Consider the following 7714-nt stretch of genomic DNA (forward strand, 5'->3'; position numbering starts at 1 on the left):
ATTCTTGGACAAACTGACCGAGGACGCCAAGCAGCACTATCCGGTCGCGATTGCCGGTGACTTCAACTCCTGGGCAGTAGACTGGGGCAGCAAGCAGACAAATGCGCGAGGAAAAGCACTCCTAGAAGCTTTCTCTACACTAGATGTAGTCCAGCTCAACAGTGGTGATACGCCAACCTATACTAAAGGAGAAGCAAGCTCTATCGTAGATCTCACTTTCGTCAGCAGCAGCCTCATCAGTGGGAAATACGACTGGAAGGTGATGGATATCTACACAGCCAGTGACCACAAGGCAATTCTCTGGGAAATATCACATGACCGGAATACAAGAAGACCAATCAAGTCATTCAATACCATTGGATGGAAAGTGAAGCCTTTTGACACAAGCACATTGGTAATAGCCCTTAATAGTGAACCGATTACTACTGGATCCGCAGAAGAAATGACCAAGGACCTGATGAAAAGAGTTGTCCAGGCCTGTGACGCCAGTATGGTCCGGAAACACAGCATAAGCCAACGCCCGGCAGTGCACTGGTGGAACGACCACATCAGTGTTCTTCGGAAAGAGTGTCTAAAGAAAAGAAGAATATCCCAGCGTGGCTATCGACGACCTAACTCTGCAGAGCTGGTCGCAGAATACAAAAAAGCCCGTCGATCATTGAACAAAGCTATCAAGGATAGTAAGAGACAATGCTGGAAAGAGCTCATCAACGAGGTGGATAAAGACGTGTGGGGTAGGCCTTATAAGGTGGTTATGACCCACCTAAAAAAACAACAAATGCCATCACCTACGTGTCCTCAACTTCTCCAGAAAATCGTCACTGCACTATTCCCACAGCAACGCAACTTCGATTACCAGTTCGCGCTAGGCGAACTGGATGACACTCCACCTGTCACTGAAGAAGAACTGCTGGAGGCCTGTAACCGTGTAGGGAATAATAAAGCGCCGGGATTGGACGGAATCCCTAATATAGCCTTGAAAACCATCATAAAGGCAGCTCCAACATTATTCCTAGACGTTTATAATTCATGCCTTAAGGAGGGGACTTTCCCGCATAAGTGGAAACAGCAACGATTGGTACTGTTACCTAAAGGGAAGAAACCACCGGATCAACCGTCATCTTACCGCCCACTTTGCATGCTAGATACAGCGGGTAAGATATTTGAACGCATAATTCACCAGAGAATTGAAGCAGTAGTCGACCCACTCCTGGCAGACAATCAGTATGGATTCCGGAAAGGACGATCAACCCTGGACGCAATCAAACTGGTTGTTAATACGGCCAAGGAAGCAATCGCAGGAACCAGATGGAAGGGTGGAACGAAAGAGTATTGCCTGGTGGCGACCCTAGACATCAGAAACGCATTCAACTCCGCCAATTGGTAATGCATCATGCAGGCCCTCCAAGAGAAGAATGTACCAGAATACCTTCTTAAGATCGTAACAAGCTACTTTGAAAATAGGGTCTTGAAGTATGACACGAAGAACGGTCCGAGGGAGTATGATATTACTGGAGGTGTACCACAAGGTTCAGTCCTAGGCCCGCTCATGTGGAATATTATGTATGACGGTCTATTAAGACTAACTCTGCCAAGAAACGTCAAACTCGTAGCATATGCAGATGACGTAGCCGTAGTGATTGTTGCCAAACACCTTGACGAGATAAACCATATGTTCGATCTCACTTTTGAGCGCGTTGACCGGTGGATGGACGCAGTGAACCTGCAACTGGCGCAACACAAGACTGAGGCAGTGCTTATTACCAGCAGAAAAGTGGTAGAGATCATTAAGCTGAAAGTCGGCGAACAAGAAATCACATCACAACCTTATATTCGATATTTGGGAGTGATGCTTGATGCCCGACTCAACTTCAAGCCGCAAGTGGAACATATCAGTGCCAAAGCGTCAGTAGTGAGGGCTAGTCTCGCACGACTGATGCCGAACGTCGGAGGCCCAAAACAGAGCAGGAGGCTATTATTGTCATCAGTAGTCATATCGGTGCTCACTTACGGAATATCCATTTGGGCCGACGCATTAAAGACGCAAGAATCATGGAGAAAGGCTGGACCAGTATATCGACTGCGTGCCATACGAGTAGCTAGTGCCTTTCGCACTATATCAGAAAAAGCAGTGTGCGTCATTGCTGGAACCCTACCTCTTAGAGTTCTAGCAGAGGAAAGGCGGACACTTTACCAACGAAAAAGGTCAACGGCACTGAGCCCTGAAGAACTTAGAATTGAAGAACGGCAGAAGAGCATAGGCCGATGAGCATAGGCAACTACAATGGGATGCTGCAGAGAAGGGTAGGTGGACGCACCGTCTCATACCTCGGATCGACATTTGGCTTAACCGGAATCACGGTGAGGTCAATTACTATCTTACGCAGATGTTGTCGGGACATGGGTGTTTTCGAGAGTATCTACACCGCTTTAAGCACGATGACTCTTCGGAGTGCCCGTCCTGCCCAGGAGCTGCTGAAGACGCGAAGCACGTCTTCTTTGTATGTCCTCGTTTCGATCCACAGCGTGAAGAACTGGAGAGGATCCTGAACCAGAGAATGCAACCAGATTCACTAGTAGAAGCAATGTTGTCATCAGAAGCTGCCTGGAACGCTACCAACACGTTTGCAACAGAAGTCCTTAAAGACTTGCGTTTCACCGAAAGAAAAAGAGCAAATAGCAGAAGATAGAAGGAAGATAGTTTACACCTTAGCCACCAGAAGGAAGAGCAGTAGCTAGATCCTCCCTTCACGAAGTAATGCCTGACGGCGGTTTCCATGAGGGATTAGAGGAAAGAAGGAAAAGGGGTTTAGGGTTTCGTGGGTAGGGGCGTTAGTGTCGAGTTTTAGTATGACGCTGCGTCGAGTCGCCACATATCCAGGCCAAACAGCTATGCCTAGTAAAAAGGATTCCCCCCCCTAAAAAACACACACACACACACACACACACACACACACACACACATACACACACACACACACATACATACATACATACAGACACCGTGACAACCTCGCGGGGATAGTCAGAGAAGCTTCCTGTGACCTTCAAACGTCGAGATCTGATGAAAACTCGATTTTTGCAAAACGGGGTGAAAAAAATAACTTCCCGATTTTTGAAAATCTTCGATTTTCTTAGCGGGAAGTTAAAAATTAGAAAAACGGTTGACCCTGAAGGCCATCCCTGCAACTTCCCGCTAATTTCATACTTTGGCGCTTAAAATTTCACCAATGACGTTTTTGAGCTCTTCGAGCTTAAAAATAAAATTTATGGGTTATTTTGAGCTCTCCAAGCTCAAAAAGATTGCTTTCCTATGCTTTTGAGCTCGAAGAGCTCAAAAGTCTGATAGAGATTTGATAAGACACTATTTTTTGAATTTTTAAACCGCAATAACTTTTGAATGAATAAACCGATTTTCACCCGGTTGGCAGCATTCGACACAGTTTTTTAAGCCTCACAAAGAATCTCAAGCCGTTTAAAAGTTATGAGCGGTTCACATACTTTCACACACACACACACACACACACACACACACACACACATACACACACACACACACACACACACACACACACACACACACATACAGACACCGTGACAACCTCGCGGGAAGAGTCAGGGAAGCTTCCTGTGATCTTCAAACGTCGAGATCTGAAGAAAACTCGATTTTTGTAAAACGGGGTGAAAACATTAACTTCCCGATTTTTGAAAATCTTCGATTTTCTTAGCGGGAAGTTAAAAATTAGGATGACGGTTGACCCTAAAAGCCATCCCTGCAACTTACCGCTTAAAAATGAATATTATGTAATAAATTAATTTTCAGTTTCGTGGACAGTAAAAGCAGTATAATTGATGCTTAATCAAAATTTTTTTGAGCTAGATTGTTTCAAGTTTTGAATCATTCAAGTACTGAAAAGACAAAATAACAATATTGCTATATCGTGAGTCAAAAACAGTATCATCGTAGGGAGATAAGATTTTACGTTGAGAGAACGTAGATCAAATTAAATAATAATTTTGGAAATAAGAGCAAAAATTTTAGTCATATTTTTTTAATGACTATAAAAAACCTTTGTTTATAAGACGGAAATATTACTTACATAACTTTTTTTATATTTATATTTAATTATATATTATATTTATATTATATTAAGCTATCGTAAGAAAGTTCGACTAAAAACAAAATTATTAATCTTCTGATTATTCGTAATTTTTGAATTGAATATTCAAATTTTACATTATTTAAGGAATCATTCACTCTTTTTATTTTACATTTTATTGTTTTTATTCATGTATATCTATTTAAATATTTCAAATTTATTTTAATTGTATGATTTATGCAAAGAAATACTATTTTATTGTCGTCTCAGTACTTTATGAAGCCGAAAACCTGACAAAACCTTAGATAGAATCAAGTAACATTAATCTCGCACGGAAAAAAATATATGTGAAAAATATATGTCAATATAGATGTGAACATTCATTAAAATATACGTTGCATATATCATAAATATATTTCAGATATTAGTTTTTGCGTTAAAATACATGTACACATATACAGCTACATGTATTTTCAAATGTACGTCTACATACATTTTTGTATGCATATTTGCGTTTATATGTTTACATACATTTGATATATCTGTCAGCATGTATATGCATATATATCTTCACATATATATTTTCATACACTCTCACATATTCTTCGTTTTGGAAAGGCTGAAAACTTTAAAACCTAAAAGCTCTAATAGATAATACAATAAAGATTGAAATGAAATGTGATGTAAGACCATGCATGTACGTTTTTATTTCATTCGTACTAGTGAAAATGTAAATCGATTACCTTATCTTGATTGTAAGGAAATCGCACGCTGCAACCAATAACAGTTGAAACAAACTATTAAATGGGCAAGTGTTGTAGAGGCTTATAACCCGCTTGCCCATCTTTACAGCTTGGAGATCTTCAGCATTGCCACATTTTAAAATAGGCAAACCATGAGCTCGTTTATGTTGGAGCATTTCTACTATATTTTTAGACTTTGCTCCGATGTACAAAGAGCGCGATTTTTTCTCAGGCACAGGTTCACCCTGTCCTCTCCAATTCTCAAATGTTTTTTTTCCCAACATTTGCTTTGTTGATTGTTTGCTTATTAAACTACATGTTGAACACACTTAACAGGCGAGACCATCTTTTTCTTGGTTTGCTCTCACGGAGTTCAACGGAACTATCTCTGTTGCACTCCCAACAGCAGAGCAATTGCAGTTTCGATTGGTTTCACGAAACGAATAAAATTTTTGAAAAAAACGCTTTGTGGTGAAATAGTTTATTAAATTATCTATTATCTCTAAAAACGTTTTTTCAAAATTTCCATTCGCTTCGCTAAGCCGATTGAAACTGCAATCACTGGTCTTGGCTGTTAATATCCAGCATCGCTTTCGCTGCTATCATCAATAGAGTTTGATTCTTGACTAGTCAAATTTTTATTGCAACGAACGCATTTTTGACATACTTCAGTATCACTATCAATGCTGTCACTGACAAAATTATCGGTGCTACTATTAATATTGCAATCTACAGTGACATTACCATTATTATCATCGTCGCTATTGTCATTATCAACTTCGTCGTTGTCATTCACATTGTCATTGTCAGGAATATCTTCATTATCACTATCATTAAGCCCTCTCTTGCGCCAAAATTTGTTCTTTTTCTTCTGATGGTACTTAATCCATTATTCACTACTGGCCACTGCAAGTAATTTTTCTTTCTTCCGTCTCTTGCCACTTCTATTTTTTTTTGCTTATCAGTTATTGGCCAAAAAAGTATATTTTTAAAAGGAGATGGTATATTTGAGCCTGATTGGTTTAATTGATGCTTTAAAGGTGCATTTGCTCAGCAAATTTTGCTGGATTGAAGTCCTCGTTTAGTATTACAGAATTGTTCACATCTGCAGTAAATTAAAATATTTAGCGCTGTTAGTGAGCATAAAGAATTTTTTATTAATCTAACTAAATTTTGTTACCTTTATTCTCCTTTGAAACATCCATATCTAACTCAATATGATTCAAGATACCTTGAAGACTTGAAGCGTTTTCATCGCTAGTTGCCTCTATCATTTCAATTATAATGGATTCAGTTTCTGTTTCACTCGGATCAAATTTGTTAACAAAACCTAGCCATGCTTAAAAATAAAGCACTGTTGTGTTCTTTACGCCATTCCATCACTGCGCTTTTATAGCTTTTTTTTAAAGGTATAAACAACGCAACATCCAAAGGTTGTATAAAGTGCGTGGAATTTGGATAAAACGATATCAGCTCAATTTTTTTAGCTGCATAAAACTCACTTAAAGAAAGAGTCAAGTTTGAGCTATGCTCATCAACATATAAAATAATAGGGCAAATCATTTTCTTCTTTAATCACCAAGGATAAAAAATGTTGACAATGCAGTGGACTCTCAATAACTCGAACTTCAAGGGAAGTGATAAAAACTTCGTTTTGAGATTTGACTCAGTTAAGCGATTATCAGTCAGAACTTTGCAATTCTATTGCGGAAGTGGGGAAGCACCTTTATTTTTGAAATAATACTGATTGGGATATTTTAATCTAATTTATTTAATTGAATATATAATTTTGCGTACTAAAATAGTCAAAAACAATACCAAATATTAAAAAAAAAACTTTTCTCGAGGAAAGCAAACTTTTTTCTCAGCTAGAATAGGTGGCGCTGCTCACCTACAACACCTATATTGCTCATGCCATAATAGATGTTTTTCGGGACGAGGTAACTTTTTCATGATTAAAGTGAGTAAATTCTCATCGCGAAGAAAAAACACTTGACTTCAAACAATTATTATCTCTAGCTAAGAAAAATTGATCTTGACATATGTAAATAATTGGTCTTTATTGACGAAAGTTATTCAAATTAAGAAATCAAAAATCTAAATCAAATATAAACATTTGTTGATTCAACTAAAATGATAATCTAATTCGAGATAGAATTACTCCCACTAAGACTAAAACTTCAAGAAAAATTTTCGCTTCAGCCGATACAATTTCAGTCTTTCTTTCTGGCGCCCGAAAATTTTCTTAAGCTAGGAATTTGTTTTTCAATCAACGAATTTTTTTTTCTACGTAAGAACTACATAAATGATTAAAAGTTCAGTGAACATTGTCAGTTTGCATGTGTAGATATTCAAAAATTAGTAAGTACATAAATGAATGTATAACAATAAAATAAATTACAACCGAAGGTGGATAGGCCGGTTTTTATTTATTTTTGTCCAGGTCGCCCTATATTTAAAAAAAAAAACTAAATAAACAAAAAATGACTTAGGAGGTAACTCTTCGCCTCCCAAGCAACCCGCAGCTTTTCCTCCGGCTGGGTTAGTGCACGATTTTGGACGCCAGTTGTTCTTTTAACTAGGGAAACAATAAACCCTTTGATTTTCAGGGCCGATCTGCAGGTATTCAAAGGAAAATAAGATATTAATATTAGGAGCGAGAAAAGGATAAGGTAATTTAGATAAATCAAAATATTAATAACTCAGTCGCGATATTAATAATGAAAAAATAAAATATTTATTCAAAAACCGAAGTTACTTAATAACAAAATCTATTTTCTAAATAATAAATCAAATCCTTTGTGGAATTTTCAACTCGCATACAATCTTTTCTTTATCTTAATCCAATATTATAATACGCATCTATCAATC

General features: G+C 38.1%; 1 long non-coding RNA gene across 1 annotated transcript; it reads right to left on the reverse strand.

The window, feature by feature from the left end:
- Positions 1–5700: 5700 nt before the first annotated feature.
- LOC123270801 lies at positions 5701–7104 on the reverse strand. The gene is made up of 2 exons (XR_006510704.1): positions 6024–7104; positions 5701–5948 (listed from the first exon to the last, which is right to left on the reverse strand). It is a non-coding gene; the product is annotated as an uncharacterized LOC123270801 (long non-coding RNA).
- Positions 7105–7714: the final 610 nt, after the last annotated feature.

Source organism: Cotesia glomerata, linkage group LG8 (genome assembly GCF_020080835.1).
Source record: "Cotesia glomerata isolate CgM1 linkage group LG8, MPM_Cglom_v2.3, whole genome shotgun sequence".
In the NCBI taxonomy this organism is placed as follows: Eukaryota; Metazoa; Arthropoda; class Insecta; order Hymenoptera; family Braconidae; genus Cotesia; species Cotesia glomerata.